The sequence below is a fragment of the Taudactylus pleione genome, unplaced genomic scaffold, assembly GCF_031769625.1.
Source record: "Taudactylus pleione unplaced genomic scaffold, aTauple2 ptg001020l, whole genome shotgun sequence".
Classification (NCBI taxonomy): Eukaryota; Metazoa; Chordata; class Amphibia; order Anura; family Myobatrachidae; genus Taudactylus; species Taudactylus pleione.
Window position 1 is genome coordinate 1,738,990 of NW_028285421.1, and position 24,175 is coordinate 1,763,164.

A 24,175-nucleotide genomic window follows, 5' to 3' on the forward strand; every position below is an offset into this window, starting at 1 on the left:
GTATGGGGTGAGCAGAGACATGCTATGGGGAATGATATAACACACAGTATGGGGGTGAGCAGAAACATGCTATGGGGAATGATATAACACAGTATAGGGGTGAGCAGAGACATGCTATGGGGAATGACATAACACAGTATGGGGTTGAGGAGAGACATGCTATGGGGAATGATATAACACACAGTATGGGGTGAGCAGAGACATGCTATGGGGAATGATATAACACAGTATAGGGGTGAGCAGAGACATGCTATGGGGAATGATATAACACAGTATGGGGTGAGCAGAGACATGCTATGGGGAATGATATAACACACAGTATGGGGGTGAGCAGAGACATGCTATGGGGAATGATATAACACAGTATAGGGGTGAGCAAAGACATGCTATGGGGAATGATATAACACAGTATGGGGTGAGCAGAGACATGCTATGGAGAATGATATAACACAGTATAGGGGTGAGCAGAGACATGCTATGGGGAATGATATAACACACAGTATGGGGGTGAGCAGAGACATGCTATGGGGAATGATATAACACAGTATAGGGGTGAGCAGAGACATGCTATGGGGAATGATATAACACAGTATGGGGGTGAGCAGAGACATGCTATGGGGAATGATATAACACAGTATGGGGGTGAGCAGAGACATGTTATTAGGAATGATATAACACAGTATGGGGTGAGCAGAGACATGCTATGGAGAATGATATAACACAGTATAGGGGTGAGCAGAGACATGCTATGGGGAATGATATAACACACAGTATGGGGGTGAGCTGAGACATGCTATGGGGAATGATATAACACAGTATAGGGGTGAGCAGAGACATGCTATGGGGAATGATATAACACAGTATGGGATGAGCAGAGACATGCTATGGAGAATGATATAACACAGTATAGGGGTGAGCAGAGACATGCTATGGGGAATGATATAACACACAGTATGGGGGTGAGCAGAGACATGCTATGGGGAATGATATAACACAGTATAGGGGTGAGCAGAGACATGCTATGGGGAATGATATAACACAGTATGGGGGTGAGCAGAGACATGCTATGGGGAATGATATAACAGTATGGGGGTGAGCAGAGACATGCTATGTGGAATGATATAACACACAGTATAGGGGTGAGCAGAGACATGCTATGGGGAATGATATAACACAGTATGGGGGTGAGCAGAGACATGCTATGGGGAATGATATAACACAGTATGGGGGTGAGCAGAGACATGTTATTAGGAATGATATAACACAGTATGGGGTGAGCAGTGACATTCTATGGGGAATGATATAACACAGTATGGGGGTGAGCAGAGACATGCTATGGGGAATGATATAACACAGTATGGGGGTGAGCAGAGACATGCTATGGGGAATGATATAACACAGTATAGGGGTGAGCAGAGACATGCTATGGGGAATGATATAACAGTATAGGGGTGAGCAGAGACATGCTATGGGGAATGATATAACACAGTATGGGGGTGAGCAGAGACATGCTATGGGGAATGATATAACACAGTATAGGGGTGAGCAGAGACATGCTATGGGGAATGATATAACACACAGTATAGGGGTGAGCAGAGACATGCTATGGGGAATGATATAACACAGTATGGGGGTGAGCAGAGACATGCTATGGGGAATGATATAACACAGTATAGGGGTGAGCAGAGACATGCTATGGGGAATGATATAACACACAGTATAGGGGTGAGCAGAGACACGCTATGGGGAATGATATAACACTATGGGGTGAGAAGAGACACGCTATGGGGAATGATATAACACAGTATGGGGGTGATCAGAGACATGCTATGGGGAATGATATAACACAGTATGGGGGTGAGCAGAGACATGCTATGGGGAATGATATAACACAGTATAGGGGTGAGCAGAGACATGCTATGGGGAATGATATAACACAGTATGGGGTGAGCAGAGACATGCTATGGGGAATGATATAACACAGTATAGGGGTGAGCAGAGACATGCTATGGGGAATGATATAACACAGTATGGAGGTGAGCAGAGCCATGCTATGGGGAATGATATAACACAGTATGGGGTGAGCAGAGACATGCTATGGGGAATGATATAACACACAGTATGGGGTGAGCAGAGACATGCTATGGGGAATGATATAACACAGTATAGGGGTGAGCAGAGACATGCTATGGGGAATGATATAACACAGTATGGGGTGAGCAGAGACATGCTATGGAGAATGATATAACACAGTATATGGGTGAGCAGAGACATGCTATGGGGAATGATATAACACACAGTATGGGGGTGAGCAGAGACATGCTATGGGGAATGATATAACACTGTATAGGGGTGAGCAGAGACATGCTATGGGGAAAGATATAACACAGTATGGGGGTGAGCAGAGACATGCTATGGGGAATGATATAACACAGTATGGGGGTGAGCAGAGACATGTTATTAGGAATGATATAACACAGTATGGGGTGAGCAGAGACATGCTATGGAGAATGATATAACACAGTATAGGGGTGAGCAGAGACATGCTATGGGGAATGATATAACACACAGTATGGGGGTGAGCAGAGACATGCTATGGGGAATGATATAACACAGTATAGGGGTGAGCAGAGACATGCTATGGGGAATGATATAACACAGTATGGGGGTGAGCAGAGACATGCTATGGAGAATGATATAACACAGTATAGGGGTGAGCAGAGACATGCTATGGGGAATGATATAACACACAGTATGGGGGTGAGCAGAGACATGCCATGGGGAATGATATAACACAGTATAGGGGTGAGCAGAGACATGCTATGGAGAATGATATAACACAGTATAGGGGTGAGCAGAGACATGCTATGGGGAATGATATAACACAGTATGGGGGTGAGCAGAGACATGCTATGGGGAATGATATAACACAGTATGGGGGTGAGCAGAGACATGCTATGGGGAATGATATAACACAGTATGGGGTGAGCAGAGACATTCTATGGGGAATGATATAACACAGTATAGGGGTGAGCAGAGACATGCTATGGGGAATGATATAACAGTATAGGGGTGAGCAGAGACATGCTATGGGGAACGATATAACACACAGTATAGGGGTGAGCAGAGACATGCTATGGGGAATGATATAACACAGTATGGGGGTGAGCAGAGACATGCTATGGGGAATGATATAACAGTATGGGGTGAGAAGAGACACGCTATGGGGAATGATATAACACAGTATGGGGGTGATCAGAGACATGCTATGGGGAATGATATAACACAGTATGGGGGTGAGCAGAGACATGCTATGGGGAATGATATAACACAGTATAGGGGTGAGCAGAGACATGCTATGGGGAATGATATAACACAGTATGGGGTGAGCAGAGACATGCTATGGGGAATGATATAACACAGTATGGGGTGAGCAGAGACATGCTATGGGGAATGATATAACACAGTATGGGAGTGAGCAGAGACATGCTATGGGGAATGATATAACACAGTATGGGGGTGAGCAGAGACATGCTATGGGGAATGATATAACACAGTATAGGGGTGAGCAGAGACATGCTATGGGGAATGACATAACACAGTATAGGGGTGAGCAGAGACATGCTATGGGGAATGATATAACACAGTATAGGGATGAGCAGAGACATGTTATTAGGAATGATATAACACAGTATGGGGTGAGCAGAGACATGCTATGGAGAATGATATAACACAGTATAGGGGTGAGCAGAGACATGCTATGGGGAATGATATAACACAGTATGGGGGCGAGCAGAGACATGCTATGGGGAATGATATAACACAGTATGGGGGTGAGCAGAGACATGCTATGAAGAATGATATAACACAGTATGGGGTGAGCAGAGACATGCTATGGGGAATGATATAACACAGTATGGGGGTGAGAAGAGACAAGCTATGGGGAATGATATAACAGTATGGGGGTGAGCAGAGACATGCTATGGGGAATGATATAACACAGTATGGGGGGTGAGTAGAGACATGCTATGGGGAATGGTATAACACAGTATAGGGGTGAGCAGAGACATGCTATGGGGAATGACATAACACAGTATGGGGTGAGCAGAGACATGCTATGGGGAATGATATAACACACAGTATGGGGGTGAGCAGAGACATGCTATGGGGAATGATATAACACAGTATGGGAGTGAGCAGAGACATGCTATGGGGAATGATATAACACAGTATGGGGGTGAGCAGAGACATGCTATGGGAAATGATATAACACACAGTATGGGGTGAGCAGAGACATGCTATGGGGAATGATATAACACACAGTATGGGGGTGAGCAGAGACATGCTATGGGGAATGACATAACACAGTATAGGGTTGAGCAGAGACATGCTATGGGGAATGACATAACACAGTATGGGGGTGAGTAGAGACATGCTATGGGGAATGATATAACACACAGTATGGGGTGAGCAGAGACATGCTATGGGGAATGATATAACACACAGTATGGGGGTGAGCAGAGACATGCTATGGGGAATGATATAACACAGTATATGGGTGAGCAGAGACATGCTATGGGGAATGATATAACACAGTATGGGGTGAGCAGAGACATGCTATGGAGAATGATATAACACAGTACAGGGGTGAGCAGAGACATGCTATGGGGAATGATATAACACACAGTACAGGGGTGAGCAGAGACATGCTATGGGGAATGATATAACACACAGTATGGGGGTGAGCAGAGACATGCTATGGGGAATGATATAACACAGTATGGGGTGAGCAGAGACATGCTATGGAGAATGATATAACAGTACAGGGGTGAGCAGAGACATGCTATGGGGAATGATATAACACACAGTATAGGGGTGAGCAGAGACATGCTATGGAGAATGATATAACACAGTATAGGTTTGAGCAGAGACATGCTATGGGGAATGATATAACACAGTATGGGGGTGAGCAGAGACATGCTATGGGGAAAGATATAACACAGTATGGGGGTGAGCAGAGACATGTTATTAGGAATGATATAACACAGTATGGGGTGAGCAGAGACATGCTATGGGGAATGATATAACACAGTATAGGGGTGAGCAGAGACATGCTATGGGGAATGATATAACAGTATAGGGGTGAGCAGAGACATGCTATGGGGAATGATATAACACAGTATGGGGGTGAGCAGAGACATGCTATGGAGAATGATATAACACAGTATGGGGGTGAGCAGAGACATGCTATGGAGAATGATATAACACAGTATGGGGGTGAGCAGAGACATGCTATGGGGAATGATATAACACAGTATGGGGGTGAGCAGAGACATGCTATGGGGAATGATATAACACAGTATGGGGGTGAGCAGAGACATGCTATGGGGAATGATATAACACAGTATGGGGGTGAGCAGAGACATGCTATGGGGAATGATATAACACACAGTATGGGGTGAGCAGAGACATGCTATGGGGAATGATATAACACACAGTATGGGGTGAGCAGAGACATGCTATGGGGAATGATATAACACAGTATAGGGGTGAGCAGAGACATGCTATGGGGAATGATATAACAGTATGGGGTGAGCAGAGACATGCTATGGAGAATGATATAACACAGTATAGGGGTGAGTAGAGACATGCTATGGGGAATGATATAACACACAGTATGGGGGTGAGCAGAGACATGCTATGGGGAATGATATAACACAGTATAGGGGTGAGCAGAGACATGCTATGGGGAATGATATAACACAGTATGGGGGTGAGCAGAGACATGCTATGGGGAATGATATAACACAGTATGTGGGTGAGCAGAGACATGTTATTAGGAATGATATAACACAGTATGGGGTGAGCAGAGACATGCTATGGAGAATGATATAACACAGTATAGGGGTGAGCAGAGACATGCTATGGGGAATGATATAACACACAGTATGGGGGTGAGCAGAGACATGCTATGGGGAATGATATAACACAGTATAGGGGTGAGCAGAGACATGCTATGGGGAATGATATAACACAGTATGGGGTGAGCAGAGACATGCTATGGAGAATGATATAACACAGTATAGGGGTGAGCAGAGACATGCTATGGGGAATGATATAACACAGTATGGGGGTGAGCAGAGACATGCTATGGGGAATGATATAACACAGTACGGGGGTGAGCAGAGACATGTTATTAGGAATGATATAACACAGTATAGGGGTGAGCAGAGACATGCTATGGGGAATGATATAACACAGTATAGGGGTGAGCAGAGACATGCTATGGGGAATGATATAACACACAGTATAGGGGTGAGCAGAGACATGCTATGGGGAATGATATAACACAGTATGGGGGTGAGCAGAGACATGCTATGGGGAATGATATAACAGTATGGGGTGAGAAGAGACACGCTATGGGGAATGATATAACACAGTATGGGGGTGATCAGAGACATGCTATGGGGAATGATATAACACAGTATGGGGGTGAGCAGAGACATGCTATGGGGAATGATATAACACAGTATAGGGGTGAGCAGAGACATGCTATGGGGAATGATATAACACAGTATGGGGTGAGCAGAGACATGCTATGGGGAATGATATAACACAGTATGGGGTGAGCAGAGACATGCTATGGGGAATGATATAACACAGTATGGGAGTGAGCAGAGACATGCTATGGGGAATGATATAACACAGTATGGGGGTGAGCAGAGACATGCTATGGGGAATGATATAACACAGTATAGGGGTGAGCAGAGACATGTGATGGGGAATGATATAACACAGTATAGGGGTGAGCAGAGACATGCTATGGGGAATGATATAACACAGTATAGGGATGAGCAGAGACATGTTATTAGGAATGATATAACACAGTATGGGGTGAGCAGAGACATGCTATGGAGAATGATATAACACAGTATAGGGGTGAGCAGAGACATGCTATGGGGAATGATATAACACAGTATGGGAGTGAGCAGAGACATGCTATGGGGAATGATATAACACAGTATGGGGGCGAGCAGAGACATGCTATGGGGAATGATATAACACAGTATGGGGGTGAGCAGAGACATGCTATGAAGAATGATATAACACAGTATAGGGGTGAGCAGAGCCATGCTATGGGGAATGATATAACACAGTATGGGGTGAGCAGAGACATGCTATGGGGAATGATATAACACACAGTATGGGGTGAGCAGAGACATGCTATGGGGAATGATATAACACAGTATGGGGGTGAGAAGAGACAAGCTATGGGGAATGATATAACAGTATGGGGGTGAGCAGAGACATGCTATGGGGAATGATATAACACAGTATGGGGGTGAGTAGAGACATGCTATGGGGAATGGTATAACACAGTATAGGGGTGAGCAGAGACATGCTATGGGGAATGACATAACACAGTATGGGGTGAGCAGAGACATGCTATGGGGAATGATATAACACACAGTATGGGGGTGAGCAGAGACAGGCGATGGGGAATGATATAACACAGTATAGGGGTGAGCAGAGACATGCTATGGGGAATGATATAACACAGTGTGGGGTGAGCAGAGACATGCTATGGAGAATGATATAACACAGTATAGGGGTGAGCAGAGACATGCTATGGGGAATGATATAACACACAGTATGGGGGTGAGCAGAGACATGCTATGGGGAATGATATAACACAGTATGGGAGTGAGCAGAGACATGCTATGGGGAATGATATAATACAGTATGGGGGTGAGCAGAGACATGCTATGGGAAATGATATAACACACAGTATGGGGTGAGCAGAGACATGCTATGGGGAATGATATAACACACAGTATGGGGGTGAGCAGAGACATGCTATGGGGAATGATATAACACACAGTATGGGGGTGAGCAGAGACATGCTATGGGGAATGACATAACACAGTATAGGGGTGAGCAGAGACATGCTATGGGGAATGACATAACACAGTATGGGGGTGAGTAGAGACATGCTATGGGGAATGATATAACACACAGTATGGGGTGAGCAGAGACATGCTATGGGGAATGATATAACACACAGTATGGGGGTGAGCAGAGACATGCTATGGGGAATGATATAACACAGTATAGGGGTGAGCAGAGACATGCTATGGGGAATGATATAACACAGTATGGGGTGAGCAGAGACATGCTATGGAGAATGATATAACACAGTATGGGGGTGAGTAGAGACATGCTATGGAGAATGATATAACAGTACAGGGGTGAGCAGAGACATGCTATGGGGAATGATATAACACACAGTATGGGGGTGAGCAGAGACATGCTATGGAGAATGATATAACACAGTATAGGTTTGAGCAGAGACATGCTATGGGGAATGATATAACACAGTATGGGGGTGAGCAGAGACATGTTATTAGGAATGATATAACACAGTATGGGGTGAGCAGAGACATGCTATGGAGAATGATATAACACAGTATAGGGGTGAGCAGAGACATGCTATGGGGAATGATATAACACACAGTATGGGGGTGAGCAGAGACATGCTATGGGGAATGATATAACACAGTATAGGGGTGAGCAGAGACATGCTATGGGGAATGATATAACACAGTATGGGGTGAGCAGAGACATGCTATGGAGAATGATATAACACAGTATAGGGGTGAGCAGAGACATGCTATGGGGAATGATATAACAGTATAGGGGTGAGCAGAGACATGCTATGGGGAATGATATAACACACAGTATAGGGGTGAGCAGAGACATGCTATGGGGAATGATATAACACAGTATGGGGGTGAGCAGAGACATGCTATGGGGAATGATATAACAGTATGGGGTGAGAAGAGACACGCTATGGGGAATGATATAACACAGTATGGGGGTGATCAGAGACATGCTATGGGGAATGATATAACACAGTATGGGGGTGAGCAGAGACATGCTATGGGGAATGATATAACACAGTATAGGGGTGAGCAGAGACATGCTATGGGGAATGATATAACACAGTATGGGGTGAGCAGAGACATGCTATGGGGAATGATATAACACAGTATGGGGTGAGCAGAGACATGCTATGGGGAATGATATAACACAGTATGGGAGTGAGCAGAGACATGCTATGGGGAATGATATAACACAGTATGGGGGTGAGCAGAGACATGCTATGGGGAATGATATAACACAGTATAGGGGTGAGCAGAGACATGTGATGGGGAATGATATAACACAGTATAGGGGTGAGCAGAGACATGCTATGGGGAATGATATAACACAGTATAGGGATGAGCAGAGACATGTTATTAGGAATGATATAACACAGTATGGGGTGAGCAGAGACATGCTATGGAGAATGATATAACACAGTATAGGGGTGAGCAGAGACATGCTATGGGGAATGATATAACACAGTATGGGAGTGAGCAGAGACATGCTATGGGGAATGATATAACACAGTATGGGGGCGAGCAGAGACATGCTATGGGGAATGATATAACACAGTATGGGGGTGAGCAGAGACATGCTATGAAGAATGATATAACACAGTATAGGGGTGAGCAGAGCCATGCTATGGGGAATGATATAACACAGTATGGGGTGAGCAGAGACATGCTATGGGGAATGATATAACACACAGTATGGGGTGAGCAGAGACATGCTATGGGGAATGATATAACACAGTATGGGGGTGAGAAGAGACAAGCTATGGGGAATGATATAACAGTATGGGGGTGAGCAGAGACATGCTATGGGGAATGATATAACACAGTATGGGGGTGAGTAGAGACATGCTATGGGGAATGGTATAACACAGTATAGGGGTGAGCAGAGACATGCTATGGGGAATGACATAACACAGTATGGGGTGAGCAGAGACATGCTATGGGGAATGATATAACACACAGTATGGGGGTGAGCAGAGACATGCTATGGGGAATGATATAACACAGTATAGGGGTGAGCAGAGACATGCTATGGGGAATGATATAACACAGTGTGGGGTGAGCAGAGACATGCTATGGAGAATGATATAACACAGTATAGGGGTGAGCAGAGACATGCTATGGGGAATGATATAACACACAGTATGGGGGTGAGCAGAGACATGCTATGGGGAATGATATAACACAGTATGGGAGTGAGCAGAGACATGCTATGGGGAATGATATAATACAGTATGGGGGTGAGCAGAGACATGCTATGGGAAATGATATAACACACAGTATGGGGTGAGCAGAGACATGCTATGGGGAATGATATAACACACAGTATGGGGGTGAGCAGAGACATGCTATGGGGAATGATATAACACACAGTATGGGGGTGAGCAGAGACATGCTATGGGGAATGACATAACACAGTATAGGGGTGAGCAGAGACATGCTATGGGGAATGACATAACACAGTATGGGGGTGAGTAGAGACATGCTATGGGGAATGATATAACACACAGTATGGGGTGAGCAGAGACATGCTATGGGGAATGATATAACACACAGTATGGGGGTGAGCAGAGACATGCTATGGGGAATGATATAACACAGTATAGGGGTGAGCAGAGACATGCTATGGGGAATGATATAACACAGTATGGGGTGAGCAGAGACATGCTATGGAGAATGATATAACACAGTATAGGGGTGAGCAGAGACATGCTATGGGGAATGATATAACACACAGTATGGGGGTGAGCAGAGACATGCTATGGGGAATGATATAACACAGTATAGGGGTGAGCAGAGACATGCTATGGAGAATGATATAACACAGTATAGGTTTGAGCAGAGACATGCTATGGGGAATGATATAACACAGTATGGGGGTGAGCAGAGACATGCTATGGGAAAAGATATAACACAGTATGGGGGTGAGCAGAGACATGTTATTAGTTATGATATAACACAGTATGGGGTGAGCAGAGACATGCTATGGGGAATGATATAACACAGTATAGGGGTGAGCAGAGACATGCTATGGGGAATGATATAACAGTATAGGGGTGAGCAGAGACATGCTATGGAGAATGATATAACACAGTATGGGGGTGAGCAGAGACATGCTATGGAGAATGATATAACACAGTATGGGGGTGAGCAGAGACATGCTATGGGGAATGATATAACACAGTATGGGGGTGAGCAGAGACATGCTATGGGGAATGATATAACACAGTATGGGGGTGAGCAGAGACATGCTATGGGGAATGATATAACACAGTATGGGGGTGAGCAGAGACATGCTATGGGGAATGATATAACACACAGTATGGGGTGAGCAGAGACATGCTATGGGGAATGATATAACACACAGTATGGGGGTGAGCAGAAACATGCTATGGGGAATGATATAACACAGTATAGGGGTGAGCAGAGACATGCTATGGGGAATGACATAACACAGTATGGGGTTGAGGAGAGACATGCTATGGGGAATGATATAACACACAGTATGGGGTGAGCAGAGACATGCTATATAACACAGTATAGGGGTGAGCAGAGACATGCTATGGGGAATGATATAACACAGTATGGGGTGAGCAGAGACATGCTATGGGGAATGATATAACACACAGTATGGGGGTGAGCAGAGACATGCTATGGGGAATGATATAACACAGTATAGGGGTGAGCAAAGACATGCTATGGGGAATGATATAACACAGGTATGGGGGTGAGCAGAGACATGCTATGGAGAATGATATAACACAGTATAGGGGTGAGCAGAGACATGCTATGGGGAATGATATAACACACAGTATGGGGGTGAGCAGAGACATGCTATGGGGAATGATATAACACAGTATAGGGGGTGAGCAGAGACATGCTATGGGGAATGATATAACACAGTATGGGGGTGAGCAGAGACATGCTATGGGGAATGATATAACACAGTATGGGGGTGAGCAGAGACATGCTTATTGGGAATGATATAACACAGTATGGGGTGAGCAGAGACATGCTATGGAGAATGATATAACACAGTATAGGGGTGAGCAGAGACATGCTATGGGGAATGATATAACACACAGTATGGGGGTGAGCAGAGACATGCTATGGGGAATGATATAACACAGTATAGGGGTGAGCAGAGACATGCTATGGAGAATGATATAACACAGTATAGGGGTGAGCAGAGACATGCTATGGGGAATGATATAACACACAGTATGGGGGTGAGCAGAGACATGCTATGGGGAATGATATAACACAGTATAGGGGGTGAGCAGAGACATGCTATGGGGAATGATATAACACAGTATAGGGGGTGAGCAGAGACATGCTATGGAGAATGATATAACACAGTATAGGGGGTGAGCAGAGACATGCTATGGGGAATGATATAACACAGTATGGGGGTGAGCAGAGACATGCTATGGGGAATGATATAACACAGTATAGGGGTGAGCAGAGACATGCTATGGAGGAATGATATAACACAGTATAGGGGGTGAGCAGAGACATGCTATGGGGGAATGATATAACACAGTATGGGGGTGAGCAGAGACATGCTATGGGGAATGATATACACAGTATGGGGGTGAGCAGAGACATGCTATGTGGAATGATATAACACACAGTATAGGGGTGAGCAGAGACATGCTATGGGGAATGATATAACACAGTATGGGGGTGAGCAGAGACATGCTATGGGGAATGATATAACACAGTATGGGGGTTGAGCAGAGACATGTATTAGGAATGATATAACACAGTATGGGGTGAGCAGTGACATTCTATGGGGAATGATATAACACAGTATGGGGGTGAGCAGAGACATGCTATGGGGAATGATATAACACAGTATGGGGGTGAGCAGAGACATGCTATGGGGAATGATATAACACAGTATAGGGGTGAGCAGAGACATGCTATGGGGAATGATATAACAGTATAGGGGTGAGCAGAGACATGCTATGGGGAATGATATAACACAGTATGGGGGTGAGCAGAGACATGCTATGGGGAATGATATAACACAGTATAGGGGTGAGCAGAGACATGCTATGGGGAATGATATAACAGTATAGGGGTGAGCAGAGGACATGCTATGGGGAATGATATAACACACAGTATAGGGGTGAGCAGAGACATGCTATGGGGAATGATATAACACAGTATGGGGGTGAGCAGAGACACGCTATGGGGAATGATATAACACTATGGGGTGAGAAGAGACACGCTATGGGGAATGATATAACACAGTATGGGGGTGATCAGAGACATGCTATGGGGAATGATATAACACAGTATGGGGGTGAGCAGAGACATGCTATGGGGAATGATATAACACAGTATAGGGGTGAGCAGAGACATGCTATGGGGAATGATATAACACAGTATGGGGGTGAGCAGAGACATGCTATGGGGAATGATATAACACAGTATAGGGGTGAGCAGAGACATGCTATGGGGAATGATATAACACAGTATGGAGGTGAGCAGAGCCATGCTATGGGGAATGATATAACACAGTATGGGGTGAGCAGAGACATGCTATGGGGAATGATATAACACACAGTATGGGGTGAGCAGAGACATGCTATGGGGAATGATATAACACAGTATAGGGGTGAGCAGAGACATGCTATGGGGTAATGACATAACACAGTATGGGGGTGAGCAGAGACATGCTATGGGGAATGATATAACACACAGTATGGGGTGAGCAGAGACATGCTATGGGGAATGATATAACACAGTATAGGGGTGAGCAGAGACATGCTATGGGGAATGATATAACACAGTATGGGGGTGAGCAGAGACATGCTATGGAGAATGATATAACACAGTATATGGGTGAGCAGAGACATGCTATGGGGAATGATATAACACACAGTATGGGGGTGAGCAGAGACATGCTATGGGGAATGATATAACACTGTATAGGGGTGAGCAGAGACATGCTATGGGGAATGATATAACACAGTATGGGGGTGAGCAGAGACATGCTATGGAGAATGATATAACACAGTATAGGGGTGAGCAGAGACATGCTATGGGGAATGATATAACACACAGTATGGGGGTGAGCAGAGACATGCTATGGGGAATGATATAACACAGTATAGGGGTGAGCAGAGACATGCTATGGAGAATGATATAACACAGTATAGGGGTGAGCAGAGACATGCTATGGGGAATGATATAACACAGTATGGGGGGTGAGCAGAGACATGCTATGGGGAATGATATAACACAGTATGGGGGGTGAGCAGAGATATGTTATTAGGAATGATATAACACAGTATGGGGTGAGCAGAGACATTCTATGGGGAATGATATAACACAGTATGGGGGTGAGCAGAGACATGCTATGGGGAATGATATAACACAGTATGGGGGTGAGCAGAGACATGCTATGGGGAATGATATAACACAGTATAGGGGTGAGCAGAGACATGCTATGGGAAATGATATAACAGTATAGGGGTGAGCAGAGACATGCTATGGGGAATGATATAACACACAGTATAGGGGTGAGCAGAGACATGCTATGGGGAATGATATAACACAGTATGGGGGTGAGCAGAGACATGCTATGGGGAATGATATAACACAGTATAGGGGTGAGCAGAGACATGCTATGGGGAATGATATAACAGTATAGGGGTGAGCAGAGACATGCTATGGGGAATGATATAACACACAGTATAGGGGTGAGCAGAGACATGCTATGGGGAATGATATAACACAGTATGGGGGTGAGCAGAGACATGCTATGGGGAATGATATAACAGTATGGGGTGAGAAGAGACACGCTATGGGGAATGATATAACACAGTATGGGGGTGATCAGAGACATGCTATGGGGAATGATATAACACAGTATGGGGGTGAGCAGAGACATGCTATGGGGAATGATATAACACAGTATAGGGGTGAGCAGAGACATGCTATGGGGAATGATATAACACAGTATGGGGTGAGCAGAGACATGCTATGGGGAATGATATAACACAGTATGGGGTGAGCAGAGACATGCTATGGGGAATGATATAACACAGTATGGGAGTGAGCAGAGACATGCTATGGGGAATGATATAACACAGTATGGGGGTGAGCAGAGACATGCTATGGGGAATGATATAACACAGTATAGGGGTGAGCAGAGACATGCTATGGGGAATGACATAACACAGTATAGGGGTGAGCAGAGACATGCTATGGGGAATGATATAACACAGTATAGGGATGAGCAGAGACATGTTATTAGGAATGATATAACACAGTATGGGGTGAGCAGAGACATGCTATGGAGAATGATATAACACAGTATAGGGGTGAGCAGAGACATGCTATGGGGAATGATATAACACAGTATGGGGGCGAGCAGAGACATGCTATGGGGAATGATATAACACAGTATGGGGGTGAGCAGAGACATGCTATGAAGAATGATATAACACAGTATGGGGTGAGCAGAGACATGCTATGGGGAATGATATAACACACTATGGGGGTGAGAAGAGACAAGCTATGGGGAATGATATAACAGTATGGGGGTGAGCAGAGACATGCTATGGGGAATGATATAACACAGTATGGGGGTGAGTAGAGACATGCTATGGGGAATGGTATAACACAGTATAGGGGTGAGCAGAGACATGCTATGGGGAATGACATAACACAGTATGGGGTGAGCAGAGACATGCTATGGGGAATGATATAACACACAGTATGGGGGTGAGCAGAGACATGCTATGGGGAATGATATAACACAGTATGGGAGTGAGCAGAGACATGCTATGGGGAATGATATAACACAGTATGGGGGTGAGCAGAGACATGCTATGGGAAATGATATAACACACAGTATGGGGTGAGCAGAGACATGCTATGGGGAATGATATAACACACAGTATGGGGGTGAGCAGAGACATGCTATGGGGAATGACATAACACAGTATAGGGGTGAGCAGAGACATGCTATGGGGAATGACATAACACAGTATGGGGGTGAGTAGAGACATGCTATGGGGAATGATATAACACACAGTATGGGGTGAGCAGAGACATGCTATGGGGAATGATATAACACACAGTATGGGGGTGAGCAGAGACATGCTATGGGGAATGATATAACACAGTATAGGGGTGAGCAGAGACATGCTATGGGGAATGATATAACACAGTATGGGGTGAGCAGAGACATGCTATGGAGAATGATATAACACAGTACAGGGGTGAGCAGAGACATGCTATGGGGAATGATATAACACACAGTACAGGGGTGAGCAGAGACATGCTATGGGGAATGATATAACACACAGTATGGGGGTGAGCAGAGACATGCTATGGGGAATGATATAACACAGTATGGGGTGAGCAGAGACATGCTATGGAGAATGATATAACAGTACAGGGGTGAGCAGAGACATGCTATGGGGAATGATATAACACACAGTATAGGGGTGAGCAGAGACATGCTATGGAGAATGATATAACACAGTATAGGTTTGAGCAGAGACATGCTATGGGGAATGATATAACACAGTATGGGGGTGAGCAGAGACATGCTATGGGGAAAGATATAACACAGTATGGGGTGAGCAGAGACATGTTATTAGGAATGATATAACACAGTATGGGGTGAGCAGAGACATGCTATGGGGAATGATATAACACAGTATAGGGGTGAGCAGAGACATGCTATGGGGAATGATATAACAGTATAGGGGTGAGCAGAGACATGCTATGGGGAATGATATAACACAGTATGGGGGTGAGCAGAGACATGCTATGGAGAATGATATAACACAGTATGGGGGTGAGCAGAGACATGCTATGGAGAATGATATAACACAGTATGGGAGTGAGCAGAGACATGCTATGGGGAATGATATAACACAGTATGGGGGTGAGCAGAGACATGCTATGGGGAATGATATAACACAGTATGGGGGTGAGCAGAGACATGCTATGGGGAATGATATAACACAGTATGGGGGTGAGCAGAGACATGCTATGGGGAATGATATAACACACAGTATGGGGTGAGCAGAGACATGCTATGGGGAATGATATAACACACAGTATGGGGTGAGCAGAGACATGCTATGGGGAATGATATAACACAGTATAGGGGTGAGCAGAGACATGCTATGGGGAATGATATAACACAGTATGGGGTGAGCAGAGACATGCTATGGAGAATGATATAACACAGTATAGGGGTGAGCAGAGACATGCTATGGGGAATGATATAACACAGTATGGGGGCGAGCAGAGACATGCTATGGGGAATGATATAACACAGTATGGGGGTGAGCAGAGACATGCTATGAAGAATGATATAACACAGTATGGGGTGAGCAGAGACATGCTATGGGGAATGATATAACACAGTATGGGGGTGAGAAGAGACAAGCTATGGGGAATGATATAACAGTATGGGGGTGAGCAGAGACATGCTATGGGGAATGATATAACACAGTATGGGGGTGAGTAGAGACATGCTATGGGGAATGGTATAACACAGTATAGGGGTGAGCAGAGACATGCTATGGGGAATGACATAACACAGTATGGGGTGAGCAGAGACATGCTATGGGGAATGATATAACACACAGTATGGGGGTGAGCAGAGACATGCTATGGGGAATGATATAACACAGTATGGGAGTGAGCAGAGACATGCTATGGGGAATGATATAACACAGTATGGGGGTGAGCAGAGACATGCTATGGGAAATGATATAACACACAGTATGGGGTGAGCAGAGACATGCTATGGGGAATGATATAACACACAGTATGGGGGTGAGCAGAGACATGCTATGGGGAATGACATAACACAGTATAGGGGTGAGCAGAGACATGCTATGGGGAATGACATAACACAGTATGGGGGTGAGTAGAGACATGCTATGGGGAATATAACACACAGTATGGGGTGAGCAGAGACATGCTATGGGGAATGATATAACACACAGTATGGGGGTGAGCAGAGACATGCTATGGGGAATGATATAACACAGTATAGGGGTGAGCAGAGACATGCTATGGGGAATGATATAACACAGTATGGGGTGAGCAGAGACATGCTATGGAGAATGATATAACACAGTACAGGGGTGAGCAGAGACATGCTATGGGGAATGATATAACACACAGTACAGGGGTGAGCAGAGACATGCTATGGGGAATGATATAACACACAGTATGGGGGTGAGCAGAGACATGCTATGGGGAATGATATAACACAGTATGGGGTGAGCAGAGACATGCTATGGAGAATGATATAACAGTACAGGGGTGAGCAGAGACATGCTATGGGGAATTATATAACACACAGTATAGGGGTGAGCAGAGACATGCTATGGAGAATGATATAACACAGTATAGGTTTGAGCAGAGACATGCTATGGGGAATGATATAACACAGTATGGGGGTGAGCAGAGACATGCTATGGGGAAAGATATAACACAGTATGGGGGTGAGCAGAGACATGTTATTAGGAATGATATAACACAGTATGGGGTGAGCAGAGACATGCTATGGGGAATGATATAACACAGTATAGGGGTGAGCAGAGACATGCTATGGGGAATGATATAACAGTATAGGGGTGAGCAGAGACATGCTATGGGGAATGATATAACACAGTATGGGGGTGAGCAGAGACATGCTATGGAGAATGATATAACACAGTATGGGGGTGAGCAGAGACATGCTATGGAGAATGATATAACACAGTATGGGGGTGAGCAGAGACATGCTATGGGGAATGATATAACACAGTATGGGGGTGAGCAGAGACATGCTATGGGGAATGATATAACACAGTATGGGGGTGACCAGAGACATGCTATGGGGAATGATATAACACAGTATGGGGGTGAGCAGAGACATGCTATGGGGAATGATATAACACACAGTATGGGGTGAGCAGAGACATGCTATGGGGAATGATATAACACACAGTATGGGGTGAGCAGAGACATGCTATGGGGAATGATATAACACAGTATAGGGGTGAGCAGAGACATGCTATGGGGAATGATATAACACAGTATGGGGTGAGCAGAGACATGCTATGGAGAATGATATAACACAGTATAGGGGTGAGTAGAGACATGCTATGGGGAATGATATAACACACAGTATGGGGGTGAGCAGAGACATGCTATGGGGAATGATATAACACAGTATAGGGGTGAGCAGAGACATGCTATGGGGAATGATATAACACAGTATGGGGGTGAGCAGAGACATGCTATGGGGAATGATATAACACAGTATGGGGGTGAGCAGAGACATGTTATTAGGAATGATATAACACAGTATGGGGTGAGCAGAGACATGCTATGGAGAATGATATAACACAGTATAGGGGTGAGCAGAGACATGCTATGGGGAATGATATAACACACAGTATGGGGGTGAGCAGAGACATGCTATGGGGAATGATATAACACAGTATAGGGGTGAGCAGAGACATGCTATGGGGAATGATATAACACAGTATGGGGTGAGCAGAGACATGCTATGGAGAATGATATAACACAGTATAGGGGTGAGCAGAGACATGCTATGGGGAATGATATAACACAGTATGGGGGTGAGCAGAGACATGCTATGGGGAATGATATAACACAGTACGGGGGTGAGCAGAGACATGTTATTAGGAATGATATAACACAGTATAGGGGTGAGCAGAGACATGCTATGGGGAATGATATAACAGTATAGGGGTGAGCAGAGACATGCTATGGGGAATGATATAACACACAGTATAGGGGTGAGCAGAGACATGCTATGGGGAATGATATAACACAGTATGGGGGTGAGCAGAGACATGCTATGGGGAATGATATAACAGTATGGGGTGAGAAGAGACACGCTATGGGGAATGATATAACACAGTATGGGGGTGATCAGAGACATGCTATGGGGAATGATATAACACAGTATGGGGGTGAGCAGAGACATGCTATGGGGAATGATATAACACAGTATAGGGGTGAGCAGAGACATGCTATGGGGAATGATATAACACAGTATGGGGTGAGCAGAGACATGCTATGGGGAATGATATAACACAGTATGGGGTGAGCAGAGACATGCTATGGGGAATGATATAACACAGTATGGGAGTGAGCAGAGACATGCTATGGGGAATGATATAACACAGTATGGGGGTGAGCAGAGACATGCTATGGGGAATGATATAACACAGTATAGGGGTGAGCAGAGACATGTGATGGGGAATGATATAACACAGTATAGGGGTGAGCAGAGACATGCTATGGGGAATGATATAACACAGTATAGGGATGAGCAGAGACATGTTATTAGGAATGATATAACACAGTATGGGGTGAGCAGAGACATGCTATGGAGAATGATATAACACAGTATAGGGGTGAGCAGAGACATGCTATGGGGAATGATATAACACAGTATGGGAGTGAGCAGAGACATGCTATGGGGAATGATATAACACAGTATGGGGGCGAGCAGAGACATGCTATGGGGAATGATATAACACAGTATGGGGGTGAGCAGAGACATGCTATGAAGAATGATATAACACAGTATAGGGGTGAGCAGAGCCATGCTATGGGGAATGATATAACACAGTATGGGGTGAGCAGAGACATGCTATGGGGAATGATATAACACAGTATGGGGTGAGCAGAGACATGCTATGGGGAATGATATAACACAGTATGGGGGTGAGAAGAGACAAGCTATGGGGAATGATATAACAGTATGGGGGTGAGCAGAGACATGCTATGGGGAATGATATAACACAGTATGGGGGTGAGTAGAGACATGCTATGGGGAATGGTATAACACAGTATAGGGGTGAGCAGAGACATGCTATGGGGAATGACATAACACAGTATGGGGTGAGCAGAGACATGCTATGGGGAATGATATAACACACAGTATGGGGGTGAGCAGAGACAGGCGATGGGGAATGATATAACACAGTATAGGGGTGAGCAGAGACATGCTATGGGGAATGATATAACACAGTGTGGGGTGAGCAGAGACATGCTATGGAGAATGATATAACACAGTATAGGGGTGAGCAGAGACATGCTATGGGGAATGATATAACACACAGTATGGGGGTGAGCAGAGACATGCTATGGGGAATGATATAACACAGTATGGGAGTGAGCAGAGACATGCTATGGGGAATGATATAATACAGTATGGGGGTGAGCAGAGACATGCTATGGGAAATGATATAACACACAGTATGGGGTGAGCAGAGACATGCTATGGGGAATGATATAACACACAGTATGGGGGTGAGCAGAGACATGCTATGGGGAATGATATAACACACAGTATGGGGGTGAGCAGAGACATGCTATGGGGAATGAGATAACACACAGTATGGGGGTGAGCAGAGACATGCTATGGGGAATGACATAACACAGTATAGGGGTGAGCAGAGACATGCTATGGGGAATGACATAACACAGTATGGGGGTGAGTAGAGACATGCTATGGGGAATGATATAACACACAGTATGGGGTGAGCAGAGACATGCTATGGGGAATGATATAACACACAGTATGGGGGTGAGCAGAGACATGCTATGGGGAATGATATAACACAGTATGGGGGTGAGCAGAGACATGCTATGGGGAATGATATAACACAGTATAGGGGTGAGCAGAGACATGCTATGGGGAATGATATAACACAGTATGGGGTGAGCAGAGACATGCTATGGAGAATGATATAACAGTACAGGGGTGAGCAGAGACATGCTATGGGGAATGATATAACACACAGTATGGGGGTGAGCAGAGACATGCTATGGGGAATGATATAACACAGTATAGGGGTGAGCAGAGACATGCTATGGAGAATGATATAACACAGTATAGGTTTGAGCAGAGACATGCTATGGGGAATGATATAACACAGTATGGGGTGAGCAGAGACATGCTATGGGGAATGATATAACACAGTATAGGGGTGAGCAGAGACATGCTATGGGGAATGATATAACAGTATAGGGGTGAGCAGAGACATGCTATGGAGAATGATATAACACAGTATGGGGGTGAGCAGAGACATGCTATGGAGAATGATATAACACAGTATGGGGGTGAGCAGAGACATGCTATGGGGAATGATATAACACAGTATGGGGGTGAGCAGAGACATGCTATGGGGAATGATATAACACAGTATGGGGGTGAGCAGAGACATGCTATGGGGAATGATATAACACAGTATGGGGGTGAGCAGAGACATGCTATGGGGAATGATATAACACACAGTATGGGGTGAGCAGAGACATGCTATGGGGAATGATATAACACACAGTATGGGGGTGAGCAGAAACATGCTATGGGGAATGATATAACACAGTATAGGGGTGAGCAGAGACATGCTATGGGGAATGACATAACACAGTATGGGGTTGAGGAGAGACATGCTATGGGGAATGATATAACACACAGTATGGGGTGAGCAGAGACATGCTATGGGGAATGATATAACACAGTATAGGGGTGAGCAGAGACATGCTATGGGGAATGATATAACACAGTATGGGGTGAGCAGAGACATGCTATGGGGAATGATATAACACACAGTATGGGGGTGAGCAGAGACATGCTATGGGGAATGATATAACACAGTATAGGGGTGAGCAGAGACATGCTATGGGGAATGATATAACACAGTATAGGGGTGAGCAGAGACATGCTATGGGGAATGATATAACACAGTATGGGGTGAGCAGAGACATGCTATGGAGAATGATATAACACAGTATAGGGGTGAGCAGAGACATGCTATGGGGAATGATATAACACACAGTATGGGGGTGAGCAGAGACATGCTATGGGGAATGATATAACACAGTATAGGGGTGAGCAGAGACATGCTATGGGGAATGATATAACACAGTATGGGGGTGAGCAGAGACATGCTATGGGGAATGATATAACACAGTATGGGGGTGAGCAGAGACATGTTATTAGGAATGATATAACACAGTATGGGGTGAGCAGAGACATGCTATGGAGAATGATATAACACAGTATAGGGGTGAGCAGAGACATGCTATGGGGAATGATATAACACACAGTATGGGGGTGAGCAGAGACATGCTATGGGGAATGATATAACACAGTATAGGGGTGAGCAGAGACATGCTATGGGGAATGATATAACACAGTATGGGATGAGCAGAGACATGCTATGGAGAATGATATAACACAGTATAGGGGTGAGCAGAGACATGCTATGGGGAATGATATAACACACAGTATGGGGGTGAGCAGAGACATGCTATGGGGAATGATATAACACAGTATAGGGGTGAGCAGAGACATGCTATGGAGAATGATATAACACAGTATAGGGGTGAGCAGAGACATGCTATGGGGAATGATATAACACAGTATGGGGGTGAGCAGAGACATGCTATGGGGAATGATATAACACAGTATGGGGGTGAGCAGAGACATGTTATTAGGAATGATATAACACAGTATGGGGTGAGCAGTGACATTCTATGGGGAATGATATAACACAGTATGGGGGTGAGCAGAGACATGCTATGGGGAATGATATAACAGTATAGGGGTGAGCAGAGACATGCTATGGGGAATGATATAACACAGTATGGGGGTGAGCAGAGACATGCTATGGAGAATGATATAACACAGTATGGGGGTGAGCAGAGACATGCTATGGGGAATGATATAACACAGTATAGGGGTGAGCAGAGACATGCTATGGGGAATGATATAACAGTATAGGGGTGAGCAGAGACATGCTATGGGGAATGATATAACACAGTATGGGGGTGAGCAGAGACATGCTATGGGGAATGATATAACACAGTATAGGGGTGAGCAGAGACATGCTATGGGGAATGATATAACAGTATGGGGGTGAGCAGAGACATGCTATGGGGAATGATATAACACACAGTATAGGGGTGAGCAGAGACATGCTATGGGGAATGATATAACACAGTATGGGGGTGAGCAGAGACACGCTATGGGGAATGATATAACACTATGGGGTGAGAAGAGACACGCTATGGGGAATGATATAACACAGTATGGGGGTGATCAGAGACATGCTATGGGGAATGATATAACACAGTATAGGGGTGAGCAGAGACATGCTATGGAGAATGATATAACACAGTATAGGGGTGAGCAGAGACATGCTATGGGGAATGAT